Source organism: Petromyzon marinus, chromosome 61 (assembly GCF_048934315.1).
Source record: "Petromyzon marinus isolate PM22_M1 ecotype Great Lakes invasive population chromosome 61, UKy_Petmar_22M1.pri1.0, whole genome shotgun sequence".
NCBI classification, from domain to species: domain Eukaryota; kingdom Metazoa; phylum Chordata; class Hyperoartia; order Petromyzontiformes; family Petromyzontidae; genus Petromyzon; species Petromyzon marinus.
The window spans coordinates 3,751,525-3,763,260 of NC_133727.1; the positions used below are offsets into that span (position 1 = coordinate 3,751,525).

General features: G+C 48.7%; 1 long non-coding RNA gene across 1 annotated transcript; it reads left to right on the top strand.

The window, feature by feature from the left end:
* Nucleotides 1-5,510: 5,510 nt before the first annotated feature.
* On the top strand, nt 5,511-9,760 carry LOC142906056 (uncharacterized). The gene is made up of 2 exons (XR_012930038.1): nt 5,511-9,104; nt 9,139-9,760. It is a non-coding gene; the product is annotated as an uncharacterized LOC142906056 (long non-coding RNA).
* Nucleotides 9,761-11,736: the final 1,976 nt, after the last annotated feature.

The window sequence follows — 11,736 nt, forward strand, 5'->3', positions numbered from 1 at the left end:
GCCAGGTATAAAATGGAAATATTACAGGCAAAATGATTTGAACTGGTTGATAACGTCCTTCCAGTGATCGCTGAGTTTGTACCCATCTTTTCTGTTGAAATTGTATCTATGTCTGTATATATATATAGATGGCTTCATGAACGAATCTTTGTTGATAGCCAGTGGGTTTGCAAAGTACCTTCGTCTGGCTACAACCGGAGATAAGGGAGAACCCATTGGGGTGCCTTCAGTTTGTTTGTAGAATGTTCCATTCCAGGTGAAGTATGTATTGGTGAGGCAGTGTCTCACCAGGGCCGGTACATCAGCATTCAATCCTTGTTGGACCAAATCTTCAATGATTGCAGTGGTGTCGGACACCGGAACTTTGGTGAACAAAGAAACTACAGTACATCGAAACTAACGAGCAAATCACCTGGGGACAGTGAGATGTCCTTAATTGATGAGACCAGGTGAGCTGAGTTAAGTGCGGAAAAAGTGGTCTTACCAGTGAATGACTGTAAGGTCTCAGCCAGATATCGGGCCAGTTTGTAGTTGGGTGAGCCGATGGTGGAGACGATATGACGAAGGGTTGTACCTTCTTTATGGATTTTGGTAAGCCATATAGTCTGGGTGGTCAAGCAACAGAAGGTTTTAAGGAAAACCGTTTGTTCTGTTCAATTAATGAAGCTGAATGAGTGATGATACTGTTCGTTTTTATAACGAGGCTGTTGGTGGGATCTCTTTAAATTTTTTGTGTAGCTACCATCATTAAATAGGTCCTGCATTTTGTTGTTATACACGGTTTTGTCCATGATCACCATGGCATTGCCCTTGTCGGCTGAGAGGATGACGATATCATCCATCTTTTTCAATTGAGATAACTCAAAACGCTCATCCTTACTGATGTTGCTGACTGGTATCTTAGCGCTTTTGATATTTGCAGCGATTTCAGATGTTGTCACGTCTGCAGCGATGTGTCCCAACCCCTTAAGGGCTACATTAATGCAGCTGGCTTACACGAAATTGATTTCTCTAAGACGAAGGTACTTTGCAAACCCACTGGCTGTCAACAAAGATTCGTTCACGAAGCCATCCATATATACAGACATAGATACAATTTCAACGGAGAAGATTGGTACAAACTCAGCGATCACTGGAAGGACGTTATCAACCAGTTCAAGTCATAACTGCCTGTAATATTTCCATCAATAGTACCATCATTACCACTACTACCATCACCTCTAGCAGTAGTGCTCTATTGGTGGAAGCCCACCACCTGTACCATCATTACCCACTACTACCATCACCACTAGCAGCAACCCCCACCGTCACCAGTGTGAGTGTGTAAAGCGAGGTGCAATGATTACCTGGCAGCTCTTTAATTGGTGGAAACCCACCACCAACCCCGTCGTTACCCACTACTACCATCACTTACATTAACATAAGCTGCCCCGCCCATGCTGCTGACACACTTGGGCTACGCCCATTTTAAACCTTTATAGACAGTTTGCCTTTAGAGGCTAACCACCCCCGTTTCCTGGTGACGACCGCTTGTCTCGTGATCGAAGCGTCGTGGTTTCTATTTTTTTGTTTTATTATTTTTATTCACTTTATTATTATTTTTCCATCTCCGTGACTTTACCGAAAGAACGAAAGAAAAATGAATTCCTGCACGCACGAAAGTTTAAAGTCAAAAATTTAGTACCTCTGGAACCTAACCCATCCTTAAGTAGAGGAGTCTCTGTACAGTATTAAGAGGGGAGGGGCTGTGGGGGTGGTATATGGAGGGGGGGGGGCTATGTACTGTATATACGAGCACTGGGGTGGGAAATGCTGAAGATGTAAAATTTATTTTGCTGGCGAAATTTTGGCCTTGTGAGCTTTTATTATTCTCGTGGCATGATCAACGCACAGCTGTCAACCCCTTATCAGTGCTCTACCTGATTACAGACCAACTCAGACCTCACTGGTCACCCCGTGTCCCTTATAAATCTCGGCGTTCATCCGACAAAGTCCCATCGCAAGGGAGAAACACAAACACATAGACACAAAGTTGTAGTTGTGTTGCCCGCATTGAAACGGCTGTACGCCGCATGGACCTGAAAACTCACCGGAATACGGGGCTAGACCGTGATGGGTTGACGGGTTTGCTGCTATACACTACACTATACACTACACTATACACTACACCACTACATAGCCGCCAACCCCTTATCAGTGCCCTACCTGATTACAGGCCAACTCAAACCTTACTGGTCACCCCGTGCCCCTTATAAATCTCAACGTTCCATCTACAAAGTCCCATCGCAAGCTATAAACACAAACACATAGACACAAAGTTAGAGTTGTGTTGCCCGTATTGAAATGGACCCTGAAAACTCAATTCTCCTGCACAAGAGTACGGGGCTTAAACCGTGATGGGTTGACAGGTTTGGAAATGTTTGCGACTCGTACACTTTTTTGCGTGGCTTTGTCTTGTTGATGCATCCGCTCGTGTTGTTTACGGAAGAAGAAAAAAAACAATGTTTACGTTCTATTTATGGTTTCATGTATTTAAACGAAAATCATAATAATATATGTACGTGTAATAAGCTAGTGCCGCATATCGATTCAAATCGTTGTCCTGCGATTGACACCGGCTGCAACGTGTTCTCGCAGGACGGGCCGCGGTGCCGCTGAAGTTTCACAATCGGGGAGAGGGTGGAGATGTTGCTGCTGCTGTGTGGCCTAGCCTAGGGGGCATCCCCAGTGGCAGCTGTCCCTGTGCGTCAGTCTGCCAGTAGGGTGGCGATGTTGCTGCTGTGTGGCCTAGCCTAGGGGCACCCCCAGTGGCAGCTGTCCCTGTGCGTCAGTCTGCCAGTAGGGTGGCGATGTTGCTGCTGCTGTGTGGCCTAGCCTAGGGGGCACCCCCAGTGGCAGCTGTCCCTGTGCGTCAGTCTGCCAGGAGGGTGGCGATGTTGCTGCTGCTGTGTGGCCTAGCCTAGGGGGCACCCCCAGGGGCAGCTGTCCCTGTGCGTCAGTCTGCCAGTAGGGTGGCGATGTTGCTGCTGTTGTGTGATCTAGCCTAGGGGGCACCCCCAGTGGCAGCTGTCCCTGTGTGTTAGTCTGCCAGTAGGGTGGCGATGTTGCTGTACACACAGTCCTGTAGTGTACACACAGCCCTGTAGCGTACACACAGCCCTGTAGTGTGTACACACAGCCCTATCACGTACACACAGTCCTGTAACGCGTACACACAGCCATGTAGCGCGTACACACAGCCATGTAGCGCGTACACACAGCCCTGTAGTGTGTACACACAGCCCTGTAGCGTACACACACAGCCCTGTAGTGTACACACAGCCCTGTAGCGCGTACACACAGCCCTGTAGCGCGTACACACAGCCCTGTAGCGCGTATACACAGCCATGTAGTGTGTACACACAGCCCTGTAGTGTGTACACACAGCCCTGTAGTGTGTACACACAGCCCTGTAGTGTACGCACAGCCCTGTAGTGTACACACAGCCCTGTAGTGTACACACAGCCCTGTAGCGCGTACACACAGCCCTGTAGCGCGTACACACAGCCATGTAGTGTGTACACACAGCCCTGTAGTGTACACACAGCCCTGTAGTGCGTACACACAGCCCTGTAGTGTACGCACAGCCCTGTAGTGTGTAGACACAGCCCTGTAGTGTACACACAGCCCTATAGTGCGTACACACAACCCTGTAGTGTACACACAGCCCTGTAGTGCGTACACACAGCCCTGTATTGTACACACAGCCCTGTAGCGTGTACACACAGCTCTGTAGTATACACACAGCCCTGTAGTGTACACACAGCCCTGTAGTGTACACACAGCCCTGTAGTGTGTACACACAGCTCTGTAGTGTACACACAGCCCTGTAGTGTGTACACACAGCCCTGTAGTGTGTACACACACAGCCCTGTAGTGTACACACAACCCTGTAGTGTGTACACACACAGCCCTGTAGTGTGTACACACACAGCCCTGTAGTGTACACACACAGCCCTGTAGTGTACACACAGCCCTGTAGTGTGTACACACAGCCCTGTAGTGCGTACACACACAGCCCTGTAGTGCGTACACACAGCCCTGTAGTGTGTACACACAGCCCTGTAGTGTGTACACACAGCCATGTAGTGTACACACACAGCCCTGTAGTGTACGCACGCTAGCGACGACCTCACAGCCTCGTCAGAACCACCGGGACACACACCGTATTTATTCTGCAGGAGGAATCCGATGAGCTATGAAGCTCTTTGTCACAGATGTCCTCCGCAAAAGGGGTCACGGGGGTCAGAACGTTGCGACGAGGACGGCAACAGCGACCGAGCAGCACCACCACAACAACAACAACAACCACCACAACAACAACAACAACCACAACCACAACAACAACAACCACCACCACAACAACAACAATAACCACCACAACAACAACAACAAACACCACCACCACAACAACAACAACCACAACAACAACAACCACCACAACAACAACCACCACCACAACAACAACCACCACCACAACAAGAACAACCACCACCACCACAACAACAACCACCACCACAACAACAACAACAACCACCACCACCACAACAACAACCACCACCACCACAACAACAACCACCACCACCACAACAACAACCACCACAACAACAATAACCACCACAACAACCACCACCACAACAACAACAACCACCACAACAACAACCACCACAACAACAACCACCACCACAACAACAATAACCACCACCACAACAACAACAACCACCACAACAACAACAACCACCACAACAACAACAACAACCACCACCACAACAACAACAACCACCACCACAACAACAACAACCACCACCACAACAACAACCACCACCACAACAACCACCACCACAACAACAACAACCACCACCACCACAACAACAACAATAACCCCACGACGAGAGTCGTGTTGGGCCCCACGCCGCTACCGGGGTGTGATGTGAGAGGTCACCTGGCCACACGCGTACCTGTTACACCCCCCCCTGCCCCCCATCTGGGGACTGTTCGCTTGACGCCCCCCTCCCCCCATCGCGCCCCGAAGCATCATCCTAGAACGGCCGATATTTAATCCGCGCAGAAACGATCAAGGATCGCGTTCTCTTTGGTCATTTCGGTGAAGTCACGTGGGGTAGATATAAAATAAAATATAAAAAATATTCTTTGGCTCTCTCGGTAAAGTCACGTAGAAGGGAAATAATAATAAAATAATAAAACATAATACAATTCTCACGACGTTTCGGCCACAACGCAAGCAGCCGTCCTCAGGTTGAAGAACACAGAGCTGTCGGAAAGACAGCGTCCATTCGGACGCTGTTTAATTTTATTTTTATTATTATTTTATTATTTCCCTTCTACGTGGTGGTGACTTTACCGCAAGAACCAAGAATGTGAATCCCTGCAGTCACGAAAGCTTTAAATCGAAAAATAAAAAATATAACGACATTTCGATCGCAACACAAGCGGTCGTCCTCGGGGGGGGGGGGGGGGGGGGCGGGGGGAATAATCATCCAGCAGTGGAAAAAATAAAGTCAATATTAATAGTTCCACTTTTGTTGCGATCGAAACGTCGTGACATTTAATTTAATTTTTCTACCCCACGTGACTTTACCGAAAGAACCGCAGAGAATGGATTACCTGGCAGTCACCAAGACTTCAAATCGAGATTGATCAAGGATTAATAATATTGACGTGTTTAGGTAAGGGGCCGTCCATAAATGACGTCACGCAACTAGGGGGTGGGGGGGTGGGTCAGACATTTGTGACGATGTGTGACGAGGGAGGGGGGAGGGGTTTGAGAAATGTGACGTCACATCAAAATGCGCAACTTTAAATAAATATAGACACTTTCCGCTTAATTAAATAGACTTTTTAATAAATGTTTTTCTCCTACAACGTCAGAGTGCAGCGCCGCATTAAATACGCACTACTACAATGACAATAGTTTAAAGCAATTTGAAGAATGTTAAATTTTTTTGCGGGGGGGGGGCGGGGCAGAGCTTTGTGACGTCATATTTGAGGGGGGGTAAAAAATCGTCCAAAATCGCGTGACGTCATTTATGGACGGCCCCTCACCCCCCCCTCCTCCTCCCCTCCCCCCTCCATGCGTACTCAATGGATGGCCCGACGTTTAACACTGCTGACGTAGCGGCCCGTGTCGTTGTTGTTGTGTGTTAGTAAGGCATTCCTTTCACGCTGCGTATCAGTGTGTTGTATATTAGCAAGGTGTTGAATGGTAATGAAGTGTTTTATCTTAGTGTGGTGTTTTATGTTAGCGACAATTTCCATCTGGTACAGATACGATGGGATGCTGATCGATGCCCGGGTGCAGTTCAAGGGATGGCTCCCAATTGCTCAATCATGTTATGTATGCCGATGATCTGGTGATTGCTGCTCACTCAGAGGAGGAGTTGAAGACGCTGCTGCTGGGACTGGAGCGTGCCACTAAGAGATGGGGCCTTACCATCAGCCCCACCAAAACTAAGCACCTGCCTGGGTATTTTGTACCATCGGACACTCCACCCCCACAACTCCCAATCGGTGATGGGGCAGTTGTGGAGCGAGTGGAGAGTTTCCCATACCTGGGCAGTGTGCTTATGACCGGCTCCGGTTTGACAGCAGAGGTCTCACTCCGAATCAGTCGAGCGGCAAAATCTTTTCATCGACTGCGTAACGCTGTGTGGAAGCTACCTGGTCTGTCGCTCCGCACTAAGCTTCAGGTCTTCTCGGCCACGGTCATTCCCTCCCTTCTCTACGCTTGCGAAACGTGGACCCCCGTAATGGAGCATCTTCGTCGGTTAGAAACATTCAGGCTGGCCTGCCTACGATCCATCCTGGGTTTAACCAGACTGGATTGTGTGAGGAGCTCACAGATCCTTGAAAGATCTGGGCAAGGTCCTATCGGTGAGCTTCTCCGGCAGGCCATGCTGAGTTTGCTGGGTCACGTAGCCCGCATGCCCAGCCACCGCATGCCGAAACAGCTTTTGTTCGGCCGGATCGAGGGGGCTAAACGGGCGCAGCACGGGCGAGAGAAGAGATGGAGTGATGTGGTACAGGAGGACGTGGAGCTGAGTGGACTTGCCGATGACTGGTACCAGCGGTGTCAAGATCGGCCTCTGTGGAGGAGGCTCGTGAAGGACGCTACTGGGCAGCTGGAGGCAGTCGTCCTCCATCAACAACGGAGGGCGGAGGAGCGACGCTCACAACAACGAGCGGAGCGCCGGGCGGATAAAATACAGCAAGTTGGCACAGTAGGGGGGCACAGGTGGTGGTGCATCTGCCGGTCATCTCAGTCAGCCAACCCATGGCACCTGCTGGGTCTGTCCCGAGACCTCCAGTCAGCAGCGAGCCTTCGACAACTTCACGTGGCCTCAGAGTGCACCTAGCCTGGCACAGGCGCCGTGGTGACGTCACCGTCACTTAGTGGCGAATGGTGGAGTATTGGTATTAAGTTATTAAGTTTTTGTTTGTAAGGTGTTGTGTTAGTGTTGTGTGTTAGTAAGGTGTTGTTAGTGTTGTGTGTTGGTAAGGTGCTGTGTGTTAGTAAGGTGTTGTGTTAATAAGGTGTTTGTGTGTTAGTAAGGTGCTGTGTTAGTGTTGTGTGTTAGTAAGGTGCTGTGTGTTAGTGTTGTGTGTTAGTAAGGTGCTGTGTTAGTAAGGTGTTGTGTGTTAGTGTTGTGTGTTAGTAAGGTGTTGTGTGTTAGTGTTGTGTGTTAGTAAGGTGCTGTGTTAGTAAGGTGTTGTGTGTTAGTGTTGTGTGTTAGTAAGGTGTTGTGTGTTAGTAAGGTGCTGTTAGTGGTGTGTTAGTAAGGTGCTGTGTGTTAGTGTTGTGTGTTAGTAAGGTGTTGTGTGTTAGTGCTGTGTTAGTAAGGTGCTGTGTGTTAGTGTTGTGTTAGTAAGGTGTTGTGTGTTAGTGTTGTGTGTTAGTGTTGTGTTAGTAAAGTGTTGTGTGTTAGTAAGGTGCTGTGTGTTAGTGTTGTGTTAGTAAGGTGTTGTGTGTTAGTGTTGTGTGTTAGTAAGGTGTTGTGTGTTAGTAAGGTGCTGTGTTAGTAAGGTGTTGGGGTGTTTGTAAGGTGTTGTGTGTTAGTTGTGTGTTAGTAAGGTGTTGTGTGTTAGTAAGGTGCTTTGTTAGTAAGGTGTTGTTAGTAAGGTGCTGTGTGTTAGTAAGGTGTTGTGTGTTAGTGTTGTGTGTTAGTAAGGTGTTGTGTGTTAGTAAGGTGCTGTGTGTTAGTGTTGTGTTAGTAAGGTGTTGTGTGTTAGTGTTGTGTGTTAGTAAGGTGTTGTGTGTTAGTAAGGTGCTGTGTGTTAGTGTTGTGTTAGTAAGGTGTTGTGTGTTAGTGTTGTGTGTTAGTATTGTGCTGTGTGTTAGTAAGGTGTTGTGTTGTGTGTTAGTAAGGTGCTGTGTTAGTGTTGTGTGTTAGTGTTGTGTGTTAGTAAGGTGTTGTGTGTTAGTAAGGTGCTGTGTTAGTGTTGTGTGTTAGTAAGGTGCTGTGTTAGTGTTGTGTTAGTAAGGTGCTGTGTTAGTGTTGTGTGTTAGTAAGGTGCTGTGTGTTAGTGTTGTGTGTTAGGAAGGTGCTGTGTGTTAGTGTTGTGTGTTAGTAAGGTGTTGTGTTAGTAAGGTGCTGTGTTAGTGTTGTGTTAGTAAGGTGCTGTGTTAGTGTTGTGTGTTAGTAAGGTGCTGTGTGTTAGTGTTGTGTGTTAGGAAGGTGCTGTGTGTTAGTGTTGTGTGTTAGTAAGGTGTTGTGTTAGTAAGGTGCTGTGTGTTAGTGTTGTGTGTTAGTAAGGTGTTGAGTTAGTAAGGTGCTGTGTGTTAGTGCTGTGTGTTAGTGTTGTGTGTTAGTAAGGTGTTGTGTGTTAGTAAGGTGATGTGTGTTAGTGCTGTGTGTTAGTGTTGTGTGTTAGTAAGGTGTTGTGTTAGTAAGGTGCTGTGATAGTGTTGTGTGTTAGTGTTGTGTGTTAGTAAGGTGCTGTGTGTTAGTGCTGTGTGTTAGTGCTGTGTGTTAGTGTTGTGTGTTAGTGTTGTGTGTTAGTAAGGTGTTGTGTGTTAGTAAGGTGCTGTGTGTTAGTGTTGTGTGTTAGTAAGGTGCTGTGTGTTAGTGTTGTGTTAGTAAGGTGCTGTGTTAGTAAGGTGCTGTGTGTTAGTGTTGTGTGTTAGTAAGGTGCTGTGTGTTAGTGATGTGTGTTAGTGTTGTGTGTTAGTAAGGTGCTGTGTGTGTGCTGTGTGTTAGTGTTGTGTTAGTAAGGTGTTGTGTGTTAGTAAGGTGCTGTGTGTTAGTAAGGTGTTGTGTGTTAGTAAGGTGTTGTGTGTTAGTGTTGTGTGTTAGTAAGGTGTTGTGTGTTAGTGCTGTGTTAGTGTTGTGTGTTAGTAAGGTGCTGTGTGTTAGTGTTGTGTGTTAGTAAGGTGCTGTGTGTTAGTGTTGTGTGTTAGTAAGGTGCTGTGTGTTAGTGTTGTGCCCCCCCCACCACCCCCCACCACTCCGTGCCCCCCCACCCCACTCCCCCACACCCCCTGTGCCACCCGGGGTGGTTTCAGTGAAACGGCCGTCGCCTCCTGTAGCCCCGTGTGGCAATGACCGCTCGCTCGCTCCTCCTCCTCCTCTTACCGCCAGAGCCCCCCCGTGTTAACAAACCACCCCAACCTTGTCGCTATTACTACCAATGATGATGATGATGCTGCTGCTGTTGTTGTTGTGCATGCGGACCGCGTGAACCAATAAAATGTTCTTGAGCCATCGGGATGACCCCAACGGATGAACAGCAACGGGACCGCGCGCTGTGTGTGTGTGCGCGTGCTGTGTTCGTACTGTGTGTGTGCGTGCTGTGTGTGCGTGCTGTGTGTGTGCGCTGTGTGCGTGTGCGCTGTGTGCGTGCTGTGTGTGTGCGCTGTGTGTGCGCGCTGTGTGCGTGCTGTGTGTGTGCGCTCGCTGTGTTTGTGTGCGCGTGCTGTGCGCGTGCTGTGCGCGCGCGCTGTGTGTGCGCTTTGTGTGTGTGCGTGCTGTGTGTATGCGTGCTGTGTGTGCTGTGTGTGTGTGTGCGCTGTGTGTGCGCTGTGTGTGTGTGCGCGCTGTGTGTGCGCTGTGTGTGTGCGTGCTGTGTGTGCGCGCTGTGTGTGTGCGCTGTGTGTGTGTGCGCTCTGTGTGTGCGCTGTGTGTGTGTGCTGTGTGTGTGTGCGCTGTGTGCGTGCTGTGTGTGTGTGTGATGTGTGCGTGCTGTGTGTGCGCTGTGTGTGTGACGATTCCTCTCGCCGGTCGGCGCCCGGTCCGCTTGTATCGCGTGCCAGCTGTTCCAGTTTTCTCGTGTTTTTGTTATATATCTTTAAAAAAAAATCTATAAACTATTCTTATTTTTGTTTACCGGGTAAGGCCACCACTGAGCTCTACAGCATTAACCGCAGTCGACTATTCGATTTTCAGCGCCAAAAATATAACGACTATACGCGGAATCTCTATGCCAAAAACTACTGATGTAGGTACAAATCATGGTTGAGAAAATTGAGTTTGTTAACGAACGGCTTCGTCAATTAAAACTCGCAAAAAATAAACGATGGGATACATCACTCGAAGGGAAGCACAGCTGACGATTTCGATTGTCACTCTTTCGATGTGGAACGAATACGAACGACCGATCGATCGATCGATGCGCGTGACCAGTGATGGCAACGCGTCCCTGGCACCCGCCCAGCACAAGGCTCGGCCCACTGATTGGACGATAGGAGCAGAGCCACGCCAATCAGCATCAAGGAAACTCCGCCACCCACTGTCGTCAAGATGTGGCAACTACTGTGCTGTAGAGGCGGTCGCCTGGATTTCGGATGACCCGTAGCAAACGTGTATTTGTTGGGTTTAAGCTTCCGAGAATAATGTGTAACTGTTTTATTAGAGTTGTTAATTTGGGCCAAAAGGGAAAATGTATTGGTTATTGATACCGCGTGAAAATCTCAGGTTGCGCGGTTAATCTGAAAAAAACGGATAAATCCCCTCGCGGCTAGTCGAGTCGACTGCATAAACTTGTTATTGTCTGCCAGGTAAGGCCCAACTGAGCTGCTGTATAACTCCTTTTGTCAGAAGCGACCATGGCGAGCACAAATGATAGACAAAGTGGCTTCTCATCATCATCATCATCATCGCCGCCGCGGAAATGTAAAGCAGCCAAAAATACCCTGAACGCGTGATGTTGATTGTAAATGTGGAGGGGAAAACCGGAGGGCACGCAAACTCCAAATATAGAGAAGGCATCAGGGGTCGGGATAGAACCCACGACCTCCTGTATACGAGGCGAGGTAGTTAACATCTCACCACCATTATAGAAACACCGCAAACTCCAAATATAGAGAAAGCGTCAGGGGTCGGGATAGAACCCACGACCTCCTGTATACCAGGCGAGGTAGTTAACATCTAACCACCAGGATAGAAACACCGCAAACTCAAAATAAACAGCAGGGATCATCAGGGTCGGGATCGAACCTACAACCTCCTGTAGACTGGGCGAGGTAGTTAACATCTCACCACCAGGATAGAAACACCGCAAACTCCCAATATACAGCAGCGATCAGGGGTCGAACCTACAACCTCCTGTATACCGGGCGAGGTAGTTAACATCTCACCACCGTGGACAAACACACACGCACGCACGCGCGCGCGCCGCACGTGATAACAAACCAGAAACGGCACGCGAGTTCGAACAAGGTGGTTTAATACCGGCCACAGGTCG